At 37.9% G+C, this 17,823-nt stretch overlaps 1 pseudogene; it reads right to left on the bottom strand.

Moving 5' to 3' along the window:
• Window positions 1-3,353: 3,353 nt before the first annotated feature.
• LOC146906419 (uncharacterized) lies at window positions 3,354-6,131 on the bottom strand (annotated as a pseudogene).
• Window positions 6,132-17,823: the final 11,692 nt, after the last annotated feature.

Below are 17,823 nucleotides of genomic sequence, written 5' to 3'. Positions count from 1 at the left end.
CTGCAGCGGTACGAACGAACACTTGTCGCATCATCCATTCGGCTACTAGCTTGCTAATCCAACCTGTTTATCTGAAACAAATAAGGATTGGGATGGGACATAATGTCTCAGTGAGTTCCCCTAAATCCTAGGCTATAGGCAACCTCAGGGAAACCTACGGTCACCACGTGTCTAAAATACAACCTGACGGTTGATTATATGTGTGTGGGGACTTCCATACTTAGACGGTCGTGCATACTAGGGCCGTCATAGTCTTATCTCACTTGTTATAGGCTTCACTCCTATACGTGTCATGGCGGTCAAGGGGAATCTAAAACCACAATGCCAAGAATATACTCTACGTATCGAGGCCTAATTCTAACATAATCATGGCACGGTTCTAAACCGGACGATTAGGGGAAACCTAAGATCGTCATCGGCATATCTTTCTCTATTTGCTCTAATGCAAAATACGATGTTTCTAACAACGTATCTTATCTTGCTATCATACTAGTTTTGACGATCTACGTCTATGTTCTACTATTCTTGACGATCTACGTCAAGGCTCTACTAATTCTTGACGATCTACGTCAAGGCTCTATGACATAACATAAATATGTCTAATAAATATGCACAGTCAGATTCATTCATAAGTTAGCGTTTAACAAACAAGCATTATCTGAGTTCATTTTACGGAAAGCCCCGAGTGGAGTAACCCCGAGAGCGCAATCCCTATCTATCCGATGGAAACCTATCTAAGGTATAACCAACGACACTCCTGCAGTGGTGTGCGGGATCCTTACGGCTAACCCCGTTTCTCCTAATGGAAACCCCTTGAACCAACCTAGTGTGGACACAAGAGACACGACCACTACATCTTGCTTACTAAGTGACATGCGGGTTCCTTACGGCTAACCCCGTTTCACCTAATGGAAACCCCTTGAGCCAACCTAGTGTGGTCCCAAGAGACATGGCACAATTAACTTAATGTATTGGTCTATAAATGCATGAGTAATAAATCTAAGCTAGCTATCTCTTTTACCTCGGATGCCTATACGATCCGACTAGAGGTAAACTATATGCTTGCTTAACTTGCTATGTGAAGAGATGTCTAATCAATTCACGTCTGGCCACACTCGTATGGCACTCTAGTTTCTATACGAAGAGAATACTCTATATCACTTCGCATCTAATCAAGCATACTACTCATGCCTAGCATTCTATTCTTTACTAACTATTCTAGTTCTTGACAAGCTATGTCAAGGCTCTACGTTCATGCCCTTCCTTAATTCATCACTACCCGAGTAATATCGGTTTAAACTCTCTTGAATCACTCTTGCCATTCTTATTAAGTTTGCCATGATTTTCATTTCAAGAATCATTTGATGTTATGTGCATTGCCTAGATGTTGTTTTGGGGTTATAAAGTTATAAAACGATGAAAGAAAGGCTATGGAATGCACCACCGACCCTAGGATGGACCAACAAGCCAAATCATGTTGGCCAAGACCAGGAAGCTGCGCTAATAGCTCAGCTGGGGCGTGGCTCATCCTGAAGAATTTCGCTATTAGCGTAGATTTCGCTAATAGCGTAGTTCTTCGGGTCTGTGGTACCAAATTTCCAATTTTTGACCCAAAGCTCATTCTAATGGTTCCTGCAATGCACCAAAACATCCAGCAACATATATATACCTTATAAAACGTCTTTCATGACATTATTAACATGTACAAGACTAGATCAAAGCTAGGGTACTAAAAATCATATTTTCTCTAAACTTAACTAAAATCATGATTTGCTTGCAATTAAACACATAATCCCAATGGTGGGTTCTATCTAAGAACTCACCTAACATATTCCTTGTGATTCCTCAAGTTCCAAGCTTTCCCAAGTTCAAACCCTAAGCCAAGAATCCTTGCTCAATCCTTTCTCTTTGTCGTTTCTTGTCCTTGAAGCTTCTATGATTCTTGTTTGGTTACCAATTGCATGATTTGGAAAGCCTTGGATGGATTGGAGAGGGAAGGAGGGGCGCATATCTAGAGAGAAGGAGGAGAGAATTCTTTACCCAAAAACCTAGAGAGAGAAGGAAGATGGAAAATGTGATATTTTGGTGCCAAAATCCAATAAATATCCTTTTTCGTGCAATTACCAGAATACCCTTGCCTCAGGCGTGTTAAATCCAACACTGATGCTTAACTTGTATTAAGTTGACATCACATAATAAATATTTCCATCAACTTACTTTTCATAAACTTTCTTCCTCTGACACGCTTGACTGATAATATTCCGATACTGATAAGCAGGATATTACAAACATGATTTTGTATTATCAAATTCAATTTTGCAATCCTTTTAATCAATTCAAGAAATTTGACATTACCATAATGATATAATTAAATTTTATGGAACCTTTGAATGACAAGATTAAGATTAATTTCTCTAGTAGGTTCATTTTCAACTAAAATATAATTTGTTTTGTTATAAAATTATCCCAATTTCTTGGATAATAAATATGACCAATATTTTTAATATTAGTGAAGCACAATATTAGGAACATATGACCCAAAAGATATCACCAATTTTTTCGATAATAATTTTTTTGAAACATTATTAAGAACAACCAAAGTTTTTTTTTATAGGTATGGTGTATATAGAAATATTTGTATATACGGAGGTATATATAGCAACAAAATGTTTGCGGCAAAATGGCCGAAAACATTAACATGCTTCAACCAAACCTTTCATCATGTCAATGTTTGAGGCTTTTCAATGAACTTGGCTATATGTACCCCCAAAAAATCAAATATTTCTATACACACCCCACACCACAATTTTTTTAGGACCCCTACCGGCATGGGCCCTAGGCCGTTGCACCCCCGCCTTATGCCTAGGGCCGGCCCTAATTTTAGGTAAGGGATAAAAATTGGGTAAGGGTTAAAACTTTAAACATGAAAAAGTATGAGAGAAAGTATGAAAAATTGAGATGATTTTTTTTCCTTCTTGAGAAAGTATTCTATGACACTGGGAGAATAATACATTAGTAATACATATTTTGAGTCGGCTTATCTAAAATCTGAATTCATACAAATCAATCCGTTGAAACAAGAAGCTTGGATACCATAAAGGTGTGAAAATTTATATCTTTACACAAAACCTGATCATAGAAATCAAGAATTTAAATCATGTGGAAAAAATTGACTTTATCTTTGCAACTTTAATTATATCAACATAAAGCAACATGTTAAGATCGATTGATCACTGAGATAATATTACCTTAAAAAGACATTAGACCACACAATAAAGGTTTCAAGTCACCATAAAAGTTACTCATCCAAGTCATAATAGGAAACAAGCATTAGTTCCATCCACCATAAAACTTAGCAAAACAAAATAACTCTAAATAGAGTCATTAAAACAATACATCACATCGCAAAACACAAGTTAAATAATAACATAAACGAAACATAAATTCATGATAACTTTATTACTAATAAACCCAACCCATCTTAAGGGTTTTTGTAGATCATCTCCATGAGATCAATTTTTTGCCTAAGAGGAACCTCAGGAAAAAACTCCATTCCATATGATCCAAACTCATAATTCATCATGGTACTAGATCCACTTGCCATTCCATCATCACCATTGAACGTCATTGGAACATACCCACAAATTTCGGTCTCTGGAGTAGCCAAACCTTCAGTTCTAAAATCACTCTCTGAGCTTTCAAAATTTGGTTGATTTCTAATATCCACCATGCTCGTAGAATACGTCATCGGCTCCTTTTCAACTTCCTTAGCATTGGTGACTTCCATTATGTATTTTAGAAGTAGCATCCCCTTTGAACTCTTACCTCGGTTCTTCCTCTTGGCATTTAGGCGGCGCTTAGTGGCGTTCCAGTGGTTCTTGATGGAGTTTTCGGTGCGCCCTGGCAATCTTCTTGAAATTTCAGTCCACTTGTTTCCAACTATTTTGTGAGCTTTGATTAATATTTTTTCCTCCTCTTCGGTCCACGAAACCTTCTGAAATCATACATAACAATATGTGTGGGTTAGATATATGGTTTAATTATATTTAATGTAAGGAATATTTACATTTCATCAATTTAGTAATGACTTATTCTAATTAGCCATACAACAAAATATAGCATGTATTTGTTCCCACGGTGGCACCGTGCAGAGAACAAAATTTTGGATTTCTTGCTTCATGAAATTGTGGTATATTTGACATTGTGATAGAGAATCATAAACAATAGGAAAAGTCAAACACCAATTTAACACATATAGGCATATTGGAGATCAACCAATTGTATGAATAACACTCTTGTTAAATTTCCCTTGAAAAACCTCTTGGTGAAGTTACACCGCTTAATAAATCCCAAATGTATGATAAAATTAATTGAATATATCAAACCTACAAATTTTGTAAAGTTTAAAAAAAAAAATCATCAATTTACTTCAATCCAATGTATGATAAAATATTTGAAATACGAGTAATGTATCGATCATAAGCTTACATGGTCAACTTCAAGTGTTGGATGGACAAAAGATAATATTCATAAATACTTATTAAATGGAATAATTTTGACAAGTATTACTTTAAAAATAAATTGAGTCACACTCGTGTATATCTAGCGTTCAACATCGATCATTTACATTGTCTGACAATTAAGGATAACATTTTACAATGCAATGTAATTAAAAACAGAGCCAAGTTATTCCACGGGAATTATTTTGATAGGAAGCGGCAACAAAGGAAAACAAAATAAACTTTTAACATAAATCATGACTAAGAGTTGTCTATAGACATCGTCATTTTTGTTATCTACAAAAAGTAACACATTCATCGTCAGTATTTTCAAAAATGTTTGAAAAAATGTCTTTAAAGAAAATATTTCTTGATGATAGGAACAATAAGAATATTGTATCTCTATTAAGTACAATACTTATTTATAAAAATAGACAACTAGACTAGTGGTGATGTATTACAAAAAGATCATTATAAATCCATTGAAATGTTTATTAAACTATTATGATAGTTACCAATTCTGCTTTTCTTTATAAAATCATAAACACACAATGATTTTACTTGCATTGATTCATTTATTTACATGCATCCGTAATTTTTTTTGTTTTATTTGATGCAACTATGTGTATACATGTAAAAATCAAATATGTTAAGGTAAAAAAATAAGCAAGAATCAATATTGCTTAGAGTTGATATTATTTTATTTATGTGTATGTGTAAGAAATAAAATCCAGAAATGATTCAAAAGAATGACACCTTAATGTCTGGTCGAAGATGGTTATTCCATCTCTCTCTGCATTGTTTTCCAATTCTGCCTTTCAGAAACTTTGCAATATGAGACCATTTTCTATGCCCAAAGCAATCCACCAATTGGATAAGAACCCTATAAAAATATAAAATAATTCTTCATTGTTTACTTATGACAAGAATTGATAACAAATAACAAAAAAAAATATAATCAAGGTAAGATGAATCAAATTAAAAACTAAAACAATAGACAAAGACAATACAAAATTTTAAATGATTTGATATACCGATCCTCATTTGAAGTCCATTGCCCCTTGATTTGATTGGGATCCTTGTGTTGAATTTCAGTATTCTTTTGAATCCTCTTCAGTTGCTCTTGGTCATTGAGCATAAATCCTTGATCATTTTCTCGGGATTTGATTCCAATTCCATCATTGCATGAAAGATCTCCTTGAAGCTCAGGATTAATTGACACAGATTGATGTGCATCATAACCTAGTGATGGTGATAGAGAGGGACTTACCCGAGGATGTGAAGTTTCACCATATTGAAAGAGATTTTTTGTAGACAAATCCCAAATTCCTTTGCTAGTGTTAAGGCGACCATGTATGTCTTCCAACTTATTATGGTTTGGTGCAAAGATCATTGGATTTCGAGCACTGATAAATTCTCTCTGAGACCCATTGGTTTGAGTAGCCTTGTACCGATGGGTTGGGATCAAAGGGAATGGGTTTATGGGGGAAGGAACCATCGCAGAATACTAGAGTGATGGTTAGCCTCATTCAAAGGATGTTCCTTAAGTTGATTGCATTGATTTTGGTACAAATATGTGGTGTAATGTGATGGTGGAGGTGAAAGATTTGAACATAGTTGAGGAGGAACCATTATGAGAATCACTAATTTCGCGTAAGGATGTTTAGGAAAATCCCTAGAATGATAAAGAATTTTTTCTGCAAAACTAAGATATGATTCCCTCCTATAGACAATGAGAGAAACTAGAGAGTTTCTTGTACGAGAGTGGGTGAGTGTGTGTGTGATATTTAAAAATTATCTAAACTGAGATAGTGAAATCACAAGACACACGACTATTGATGTTATAACATCAAACGGCCCATATTCGTTGTTCTTATGACTGTTGAGCTTCGAAGTCAACAAATCAAATTAGAAAATACTTTGGTAATTTATTATAAATAAAAAAGAAATTATGAGTTTGTTACAAAATTTTGTATTTTATAGGTCAAAAAGTTCTAAACAATAAATAAAGAGCTCACGAGTAACATGTGATGGTTCTATTATTATTAATATTCAAAATAACATATCAAAAACAACAACTTTAACATAAATTTCACTCAAACACAAATAAAATTTATGTATACATATATGTGTGTGCAATTTTTGTGAAAATTAATATAATAAAATTAAATACGTTTAGTATTACTTTATATGTACTAACAATTTTTTTCCGCGCTCCTTGTTGTTATACCCTAATTTTGGACCTAAAAATACTTATTCAATTCTTCTTTTCTTGCATTATAAGTCATTTGAACTGTCTCTGATCAATTGCATCTTTCTCTGCATTTTATTTCAATGTTATTTGCAAAATTCATGAAAGGGTATTTTAGTCATTTCCTGCATTCAACTCATTTTAATCCTTGAAAATTGTTTGAGTCTTTTAAATTGGTTTGTATAAGTCCTTGTTTCAATCTCATGTCAAAATTCATTTCAAAAAATATCAGTTGAGTCATTTTCTAGTCAGTTTAGCCCCTAGGGGCATTTTAGTCATTTCTCATGTTAAAATTTCTTTCAATCTTTGAAAAATTGTTTGAGTCCTTTCAAATAGTCTGGATAAGTTTCTATTGCAATTCCATGTCAAAATCCATTTTAAAAATTGCGTTTCAAGTCATTTTGAGTCAGTTTTGCCCCTAGGGGCATTTTAGTCTTTTCATGTGTTAAAACCCTGTTTAAATTCTAAAAATTGTCTCTGAGTCTTTTAATTCGCTTGTATGAACTCTTGCTTTAATCCCTCGTTAAAAAATCATTTTAAAATTGCATTTGAGTCGTTTCGAGTCATTTTAGTCCCTAGGGGCGTTTCGGTCATTTCACATAATATTTCTGATTCATTTTAATCTGCTTTGTTGTTTTTAATCGTCTCGCTTTACGTTAATTTTCAATTTACTTTTTCAATTCAATTTTAGTTTTAATTTTCATTTTGGTCCTCGTACTTTTGTTATTTACATTTTAGTCCTTTTTAAGTGTGTTAAGTCCAAGTGCCACGTGTCCAAATGCTATTAGTCCACAAAAGTTTGTTAGAGTTCAGTGCCACGTGTCCCACTCCAATTGGCCCAAAGCTTACCATGTCATCTATAAATGGGTCCAAGTCAAGGTCAAAGTCCACATTCAATCATTCTTCACAAAAATCCACAAAAAATAGAAAAATCAATTTCCCTTTTTTTCCCTCTTCTCTTCACTCACGTAACCAACTTCCACCACTCCAACCAACCTCTAACCACCACTTCCTCCACCACTCAACCACCCTAACAAACTCCTCCTCCACCATAACAAACTCATAAACCACCTCTCACCACCACAAAATCTCCATCAAAACCACCACAAAACCTCCATCAAAACCACCACAAAACCTTCATCATTTAACCTCCATAACCGCCTAAATTCACCACCGTTTTCATCACAATCTCTCGCAAGTCACCACTTTCAAACTTGCCGCATCCGTAAACTCACAACCACTCGCGAATCCTCACACATCAGACTTCGCAAATCACTCTGCGGCGCATCAATCCAAGTTCGAATCCGAAGCCGTTTTTCCACCTCCGTTCTCCGATCGAAACGCAAGCCGTAGGAACGCTGGCACCGTGTATGAATTTGAGAGGAGGAGCAGCAATCAAGTCACTAGTTCCTGCAACAACAACTTCAATTGGACCGATCTGGCACTGAATCGAACACAACAACGGTGACGAAGCAGAACCGAAGCAAGTCCAAAACCGAAATCGTGAACGGAGAGGAGAGAAGCTGAGACTGAAAACGTGAAGGAATCAAAGAAGAGGCTAATTTCGAAGAAGATCAGAGGCATCCTGGAAGTATTCTCCTCTATTTCCTCCGATTTAACACTAAGGTATTATGGCTTTCTCTTGTTGAATCTCCCTCTGATCTGCAACTTGTATCGCTTTGTCAAACGCTGCGCATGAAATCAATGGCCTGAACTTTGTATCTATGTTTGTTTGCTTCTTTTGGCTTGAAAATCTTTTGTGAAGAAATGGTTTATGAGCCGTTCGAAATTCTGAAAAATGAGGAAGTAGAAAGGGGACTGTGTGTTGTTGTTGAACGGGAAAGAAGAGAAGAAAGAAGTCCAGGCGGCGGCGCCGCCACCCCTGGCCGGCCAACCGCCGCCGGAAATTTGTTGTGGAAGGCAAAGCTTAGAGCTGTGAGGGAGGGAGTATACGTGAGAAGAATGAAGAAAGGAGGATTGTGTGGTTATTGACGGGAATGGAGAGAAGAAGAAAGTATGTAGTTCTTGACCCATAAACCCATGGGTCTAACCGACCCGTTCCCCATTCCTTAGGCCCATATATTTTCCCTTTGTGTTGTTTTTTTCCAGTTTTATTGGTTGCACCCCCCAGTTTGCTTACCGCACCCCCCTGTTTGCCTCAAAATTCATGATAAAATCTCTAAAAATTTATCAATGTTTTTCTTGTTAGTTTTAATTGTTCTTGAGGATTTTTACATGTTAAATTTGAACTGAAAAGTACATGGAGATGTGTCTTGATATTCTTTTTCGTTTAATATCTTTCTTTTGGTCAAATTGTGTGAAAAATCTCCAAAAATTGCTCATGTGTTCTTCATTTTGACAATGTCTCTTGATATCAAGTATGTTGAATCTTTTACCTCTGAAATGTATGCAATTACCTTGATTTGTGTGGTGAGTGCTTGGTATCTTGTGCTTTAAGTAACTTGATTTTTGTTAGAAATAAAGTGGTAAATACACCCAAAATCTTGCTATGATTTCTTGGCTTATTGTTTCCATTTGATTTCCATGTTATGGCTGAAGGAAGAATACCCTATAAAATTGGCCATAATGTAGAAGTTATAGGCTCTATATTTGCCATCATTTTGTAGTAAATTTTTGGGTATATTTAGCATCTTTTCTTTGTCAATTCTAGTTGCTTGTTTAGAACCTTTTGATTGCTTATAATCTTCATGATATTTCTCTATATTGTGCTACTAACCTTTTTTTCGTTTCATGTTTCATACATCATAAGCATTCCATATCTCATCTCTTTCTCCACTTTAATTTCTTGCACTTTAAGTTTCATGCAAAAATTAGAATGTAAAGACTTAGGAATTCTTGTACTTTACTTCTATACAATTTAATTCTTGCAAGACCATAGAATGTATCTAGGCCAATGATGTAATAAGGACTATGGACTCTAATAATGTACACCGACACAAGCACCGACACATGCACACACACCACTTTAGGTATATAGTTGAATATGCATGTTTAGATGTATGTTTAGGATTGTATGCTTAGATGAATGTTTAGGCTTTATACTTAGAAAAATCAATTTTCAAAAAAATATGAATGACATCACTCAAACATTTTTCATAATAAACCTTGGGATCAAAATCCCATTGAAATTTCCTTTTTCATTTTCTTAATCAAATTTCAATGAAAAATAATCATACTTGACTTCTTTTGCAAAATGACTAATCAAACCTCACTCTTGTCATAAATTCTCATGCCTTTAAGGCCTCTCAATCTCCATTCTTTAAACTCCAATTTTCAAACTTAAAATCAACCAACAAAAACAGAAACATTTTTGGAAGAGAACTACGGTGGATTTGATCCCTTAAACGGGTACGTAGGCAAGGAACAAAATTCCTTCAATTCAACTAAAATAAAAAATTCAAACACATTCTTCTCCCTCCAATTCTTCACTTAGTAAACCTTTAGGCTTAATAACATCTTTTCAAATAGCATTTAAAAATAAAGCACGCGCGTAGAAATTAAAGACGGTTCCTATAGGATACTATAGTCGTTATGGGTGCCTAACACCTTCCCGTAGCGAAAACAACTCCCGGACCTCGATTCTCAAGGGTTTTGCTTACTTTTTCCCTTCCCAAGAAAAAATAAGATATCACCGGTTTAAAAGGTTCAAACGTAATCAATGTTTGACACCCGAAAACCAAGATAAAACAGCTGGCGACTTCACTGGGGAGATTCGAGAGTTACGCCTAGTCTTTATTTCCACGCTTGCGCTTGTATTTTTACTTGCTTCTTTTACTTGCTTTCCTATGTGAATAAATGTTTAAATTCTTGCAAACGTGTGGGGTGAGAATATCAAAAGTCCTGCACCCGGGATGAGTGAACTTAGGATTTAGGAGGGATATAATCGACAATTCATTCCGGGGGTTGCCTCGTGTTTTGGATTATGCGATCAATCCCACATAGCTGAGGCATTTTGGGGGTGATGTTGTCGGCGCGTGTTGTCGCGTTTAGGCACTTTACTTCTAATTTTTCTATGACGCTATGAACCGTAGATAACCAAACCCATCCATGGCCATTTTCTAGGATGTAGTGCGGAGGCTAAACCGGGTGTTGTCTCGAGTTTTAGTCGTCACGCGATACTACACTCAAGTTAGACCTTCCACGGATAATCATGGAGCGAGTGTTGTCTCGTGACACCGTGATATACGTCGGAGAGGTTGCAACTTCGGAACTTTTTTAGAACCCGGTTACTATTTCCTAAAGCCCTAGATTCACCGGACACCGTGTCCACCCATGACTCCTCGACTTTGAACTTTAACGCACCATGTTTTCTCCGTACTTGAACATAATCATGCATTCATGCATACATGCATAAACTTTTTTCCATGCATTTATCGGAGGACTTAGACAAGTCATCTTTTGAACATCACGGATGTGAACACCAAGTGATACAATCTCAACTAAACTTTTAGTTTTGCTCAAGATTTTCAAATAAAACTGTGTTTCTCCGTGATGTTCACAACCACTTTGACAAGTCTTCTGACAAAAAAAAAGAGAGTCTTTTTGCATTTGCATATCATGCATCATATGCATCATTCATCGGTCACAAATGGCTTCCCGTGCTCATTGTCTCCTGGTTCTTCTGCCACAGTCTGAAAAGTGGCTCGTGCTCGCAAGATTCACCAACTAGATAGAGTTCATCAGACAAGATTGTACAAGAGAAGAAACATGGCTAACCTTGAGGAAGAGAATGCCAGCCCCTCGGGCCAGCCCATTGACGAGTCTAACTTGGACGAAGTTCTGAGGCTTATCAAAAAGAGTGATTATAAGATTGTTGACCAACTGCTGCAGACTCCATCAAAGATATCCATCTTGTCTCTGCTCATGAGCTCAGAAGCTCACAGGAAAGTGTTGATGAAGGTACTGGAACAAGCTTATGTTGATCATGAAGTCTCTATGGATCAGTTTGATGGAATAGTGGGTAACATCACTGCTTGCAATAACTTGGGGTTTGGTGACGACGAACTCCCCGAAGCAGGGAAACGCCATAACTTGGCTCTACATATCTCGGTACACTGCAAGTCTGACATGATATCCAATGTGCTGGTGGACACTGGATCATCCTTGAATGTAATGCCGGAGTCTACACTGAGACAATTGAGCCATCATGGAATCTCTTTGAGGGGAAGTAGCTATCTGGTTAAAGCTTTTGACGGATCTCGCAAAGATGTTCTTGGGGAAGTAGACTTGCCAATTACCATTGGTCCCGAGACATTTCAGATTACTTTCCAGGTCATGGACATCAATGCTTCTTACAGCTGTCTCCTCGGAAGACCGTGGATTCACGACGCTGGGGCAGTAACTTCTACTTTGCACCAAAAGCTCAAATTTATGAAGAACGGTAAGATTGTCACTGTGCACGGTGAGGAAGCATATCTGGTTAGCCAAGTGTCATCTTTCTCTTGTGTTGAAGCAGGGTCCACTGAAGGGACGTCATTTCAAGGCTTGACTGTTGAAGGCGCAGAGCCTCGAAGAGCTGGTACTGCTATGGCTTCACTGAAAGATGCCCAGAAGGCTGTTCAAGAAGGGCAAGCTGCTGGCTGGGGCAGAGTGATTCAGATTCTGGAAAACAAGCGTAAAGAGGGCCTTGGATTCTCCTCAACCTCTGGTGTTTCAACAGAAACTTTCTACAGTGCTGGGTTCATCAATGCTATTGCTGAAGATGCTGATGAGAGTAGTTATGTGCCTACATTTGTTGTACCAGGAGGCACTGTGAGAAATTGGGAGGCCATTGATGTTCCTTTAGTCATGCATGCTTCCATGTAATGTGTCTTGTTGCTCATGTTTTTCTTTGTTTTCAAAATAACAATCCTTTCGCTCTGTCTAAGGCGAAAGTGATATCATTGTAAGGGCGTGTTTGTTTCGGCATTGCCGTTATCAATAAAAGTTGTCGTCTTTTTCGCGACTCTTTGTTTTTTACTTTTTAGTGCCTTTTTCTTGGAAATAATGGTAATGCCAGAAAAAACCAAAACATCTGTATTTTCTTATTAATTTCAAAAATCTGCATGAAAAACTTTTTCTAAAATCATCCCAATCATATTATGCAGATTGAACCACAATAAACCCGTTGAACACAGTGACCCTATGGTTCCTCCAAATTTTGAATTCCCTGTATATGAAGCTGAAGATGAGGAAGATGATGAAGAGATACCGTATGAGATCACTCGACTGCTTGAGCAAGAAAGAAGAGCCATTCAGCCTCACTAGGAAGAGATTGAGCTTGTCAACCTGGGTACTGAAGAGAACAAACGAGAGATCAAGATTGGTGCTGCACTAGAGCCAGAAGTGAAGAGGAAGATTATTCAGCTCCTCCATGATTATCCAGATGTCTTTACATGGTCCTATGAAGATATGCCGGGTCTAGATCCCAAGATTGTGGAACATCGGATACCGACAAGGCCTGAATGTCCTCCTGTCAAACAAAAATTGAGAAGGTCTCGTCCAGACACGACTCTTAAGATCAAAGCTGAGGTGCAGAAGCAAATTGATGCGGGTTTCCTCATGACAGCTGAATACCCTGAGTGGATTGCCAACATTGTACCAGTGCCAAAGAAAGATGGGAAAGTTCGAATGTGTGTTGATTACAGAGATCTGAACAAAGCCAGTCCAAAAGATAACTTCCCATTGCCTCATATTGATGCGCTTGTTGACAGTACTGCTCAATCCAAAGTGTTCTCCTTCATGGATGGTTTCTCTGGCTACAACCAGATACAGATGTCACCTGAAGATAGAGAAAAGACGTCCTTCATTACCCCATGGGGAACATTCTGTTATAAAGTGATGCCGTTTGGCTTGATAAATGCTGGTGCTACCTATCAAAAGGGGTATGACAACTCTGTTTCATGATATGATTCACAAAGAGATTGAAGTATATGTTGATGATATGATTGTGAAGTCAAGTGATGAAGAGCAGCATGTTGTGTATTTGAAAAAGATGTTTGAAAGATTGAGAAAGTACAAGCTGCGGTTGAATCCTAACAAGTGCACATTTGGTGTAAGATCTGGAAAGTTGCTAGGCTTCATTGTCAGTCAAAGAGGCATTGAAGTTGATCCTGACAAAGTCCGAGCCATTAGAGAAATGCCGGCCCCTCAAACCGAGAAGCAAGTCAGAGGTTTCCTCGGACGTCTGAATTATATTTCAAGATTCATATCTCACATGACCACTACCTGTGGACCAATTTTCAAATTGCTCAGAAAGAATCAGCCTGTTGTATGGAATGATGAATGCCAGGAAGCTTTTGATAGCATTAAAGAATACCTGTTGGAACCACCTATCCTTGTCCCGCCAGTGGAAGGAAGGCCTTTGATTATGTATCTGTCAGTGTTGGATGATTCTGTGGGTTGTGTTCTCGGTCAACAAGATGAAACTGGTAAGAAAGAACATGCTATCTACTATCTGAGCAAGAAGTTCACCGACTGTGAGACTCGATATACAATGCTTGAAAAGACTTGTTGTGCTTTAGCTTGGGCTGCCAAACGCCTGCGTCATTATATGGTGAATCATACAACTTGGTTGATATCCCGAATGGATCCAATCAAGTACATCTTTGAGAAGCATGCTGTTACTGGAAAGATTGCACGTTGGCAAATGTTGTTGTCTGAATATGATATTGTGTACAAAGCTCAAAAAGCAATCAAAGGAAGTGTCCTCGCTGAGCATCTTGCTTGTCAACCTCTTGATGATTACCAGCCAATTAAGTTTGATTTCCCTGATGAACAGATCATGTATTTGAAAGCGAAAGACTGTGAAGAACCACTGATCAATGAAGGGCCGGACCCCAATAGCAAGTGGGGATTGGTGTTTGATGGTGCTGTTAATGCTTATGGTAAAGGAATTGGAGCCATCATTGTAACTCCACAGGGGCACCACATTCCTTTCACCGCTCGAATAACTTTTGAATGCACAAACAACATAGCTGAATATGAAGCATGTATCTTGGGCATTGAAGAAGCCCTTGACCTGAGGATTAAGCACCTTGACATCTATGGAGATTCTGCACTTGTCATTAATCAGATAAAGGGTGAATGGGAGACTCATCATGAGAAGCTGATCCCGTACCGTGACTATGCAAGACGTCTGTTGACATACTTTACGAAGGTTGAGCTGCACCATATCCCTCGGGATGAAAATCATATGGCTGACGCTCTTGCTACTTTGTCTTCCATGTTTCGTGTCAATCATTGGAATGATGTACCTGTGATCAAAGTACAGCGTCTTGATAGACCCGCTCATGTGTTTACTGTTGAAAATATACCAGATCAAACTGATGAAGATGTGAATGGTAAAAAGCCTTGGTATCACAATATCAAACAATTCTTGCAGAATCGTGAATATCCACCTGGTGCTTCCAACAGGGATAAAAAGACTTTGAGACGATGGGCTAGTAAATTCTTTCTGGATGGAGAAATCCTATACAAGAGGAACTATGACATGGTTTTGTTGAGATGTGTGGACAAACAAGAAGCTGAGAAGTTGATGCATGATGTACATGATGGTACTTTTGGGACCCATACTTCGGGTCACACCATGTCAAGAAAACTGTTAAGAGCCGGCTATTACTGGATAACTATGGAGCGTGACTGTCACAAACATGCTAAAAGATGCCACAAATGTCAAATTTATGCTGACAAGATTCATGTGCCTCCACACGCTCTCAATGTTATATCTTCCCCATGGCCTTTCTCTATGTGGGGCATTGACATGATCGGAAGAATTGAACTAAAGGCTTCCAATGGACATCGTTTCATTCTAGTGGCAATTGATTATTTCACCAAGTGGGTTGAAGCTGCTTCCTATGCAAACGTGACCAAGCAAGTGGTTGTCAAGTTTATCAAGAATAACATCATCTGTCGATATGGTGTTCCTAACAAGATCATCACTGACAATGGTTCCAATCTGAACAATAGCATGATGCAAGCTTTATGTGAAGAATTCAAAATTGAACACCACAACTCTTCTCCTTACAGACCTCAGATGAATGGTGCAGTCGAGGCCGCTAACAAGAACATCAAGAAGATTGTTCAGAAGATGGTCACTACTTACAAAGACTAGCATGAAATGCTACCTTTTGCCTTGCATGGTTACCGTACTACGGTGCGTAGTTCAACAGGGGCAACTCCTTTCTCTTTGGTATATGGCATGGAAGCAGTTCTCCCTCTGGAAGTGGAGATTCCATCTCTTCGAGTGATCATGGAAGCAAAATTAACTGAGGCTGAATGGTGTCAAAGTCGGTACGATCAATTGAATCTGATTGAAGAGAAACGTATGGATGCTATGGCTCATGGACAGTTGTACCAAGTGCGAATGAAGAATGCTTTTGACAAGAAAGTCCGACCTCGAGAATTCAAGGAAGGCGAACTTGTATTGAAAAGAAGGATAAGTCAGCAACCCGACCCAAGGGGCAAGTGGACACCTAACTATGAAGGTCCTTATGTTGTCAAGAAGGCTTTCTCTGGTGGTGCTTTGATTCTTACACACATGGATGGTGTTGAACTCCCAAATCCTGTTAATGCCGATATAGTCAAGAAATACTTTGTCTAAAAAGAAAAGAACAGCGTGGTCGGTCGAAAACCCAAAAGGGCGGCCTAGGCAAAAATGCGCTTCCCGGTGGATCGAAAACCCGAAAGGGCGATCCAGGCAAAGGTTAAGGACAAAAAAAAATGAATATGAAAAAGCTCGCTGAGATTGTACGCAACTCAGGCAAGAATGAGCGCCTCAATGAGCCGAAAACCCGAAAGGGCGGTTCATGCAAAAATGAGGTTGACAATAAAAGACAAGTAACTATATCTGGCAAATCACCATCCCTCCTTGGGGCATCTGCAACTGCCAATGATCATCTTCATCAGAGGCTTCTGTACTTGTGAATTCAAGATTTCTATGAAATGTAGCGGTCATCGTGTTCAATGTATCACCAACCAATAAAATTACCATTTTCCAAGCTTTGTAAATCCGTGAAGTCATGCCTTTGGCTGACTCTCACTCTTCTACATCAATTTGAGCCTGTGCTATTGATTGAAACTCTATTTTTCTTTCTACTTTCAATGCTATATACAAAATATTTTCTTTCCATTTTGATAATGTCAATATCTGAAACAAACATCTTTGAAAATTGAAAACTCTTTTCCTGTCTATTTTGAAAGCAAACCTGAGCAATAAGGTACATTTCAATGAAACATGCATGAATAAATGAATGTCAATGTCTATTTCAATACATGTTACAAGCAGGTTACTCCCCAAGATGATCTGTGGTCAATGGCAGGAATGAAAAAACAGAATGAAAATGAAAAAAATTGGAAAAAATGCAAATGAAAAGCTCGCTAAGTCGAAAACCCGAAAGGGCGGCTTAGGCAAAAATGAGCACCCCGTTGATTGACAACCTGTGAAGGCAATTCAGGCAAAAATGGGGCAATAAAAAGAATCTTACTCCCCGGTGAATCGAAAACCCGAAAGGGCGGTTCAGGCAAAAATGGGGTTAGAAAATGAAAAATGAAAGAATGAAAATGATATGAAAAGCATTGACCACAGGTGCGAACATCCAATGTTTATCCAGCACTGACACGCCTAGCAACGGCGGCCTGTATCCAAGAACCTTCTAAGGATCTCTCCTCTACAAGTCTTATTGCCCTCGGCCATGGTTTCGATACGTCTCTCAACGACGGTCTCTCCAAAGAGGTTTTCCCCTGTGAATATGTTGCAGCACGAGCCACTACGTGCCCAATCTTCCAATGTTTTGTCTGCCTTTGTGAAACTTCTCTGTCAAGTTACAAACCAATCATGCATTTCAAGCATTCATACATGCATAATCATGCCTTTTCTGTGCTCATACATCCAATAATCTTGTTATGCCATACATACATGCTGCATTTCCAATTCCAATTTCCAATCCAAATCAGTTTCCACTTCCAATTCCAATTTCAAATCAATTCCAATCTCAATTCCAATCCAAATTGCAACTGTCAAACTCAATTTCAATCTCAATTTCAATTTCAACTGTCAAATCCAATTCAATCTCA

Source organism: Medicago sativa, chromosome 7 (genome assembly GCF_051527215.1).
Source record: "Medicago sativa cultivar Bolivia chromosome 7, Bolivia_mono, whole genome shotgun sequence".
In the NCBI taxonomy this organism is placed as follows: domain Eukaryota; kingdom Viridiplantae; phylum Streptophyta; class Magnoliopsida; order Fabales; family Fabaceae; genus Medicago; species Medicago sativa.
Note: the sequence above shows the minus strand (reverse complement) of the source record. Positions and strands in the feature narration are given on the sequence as shown.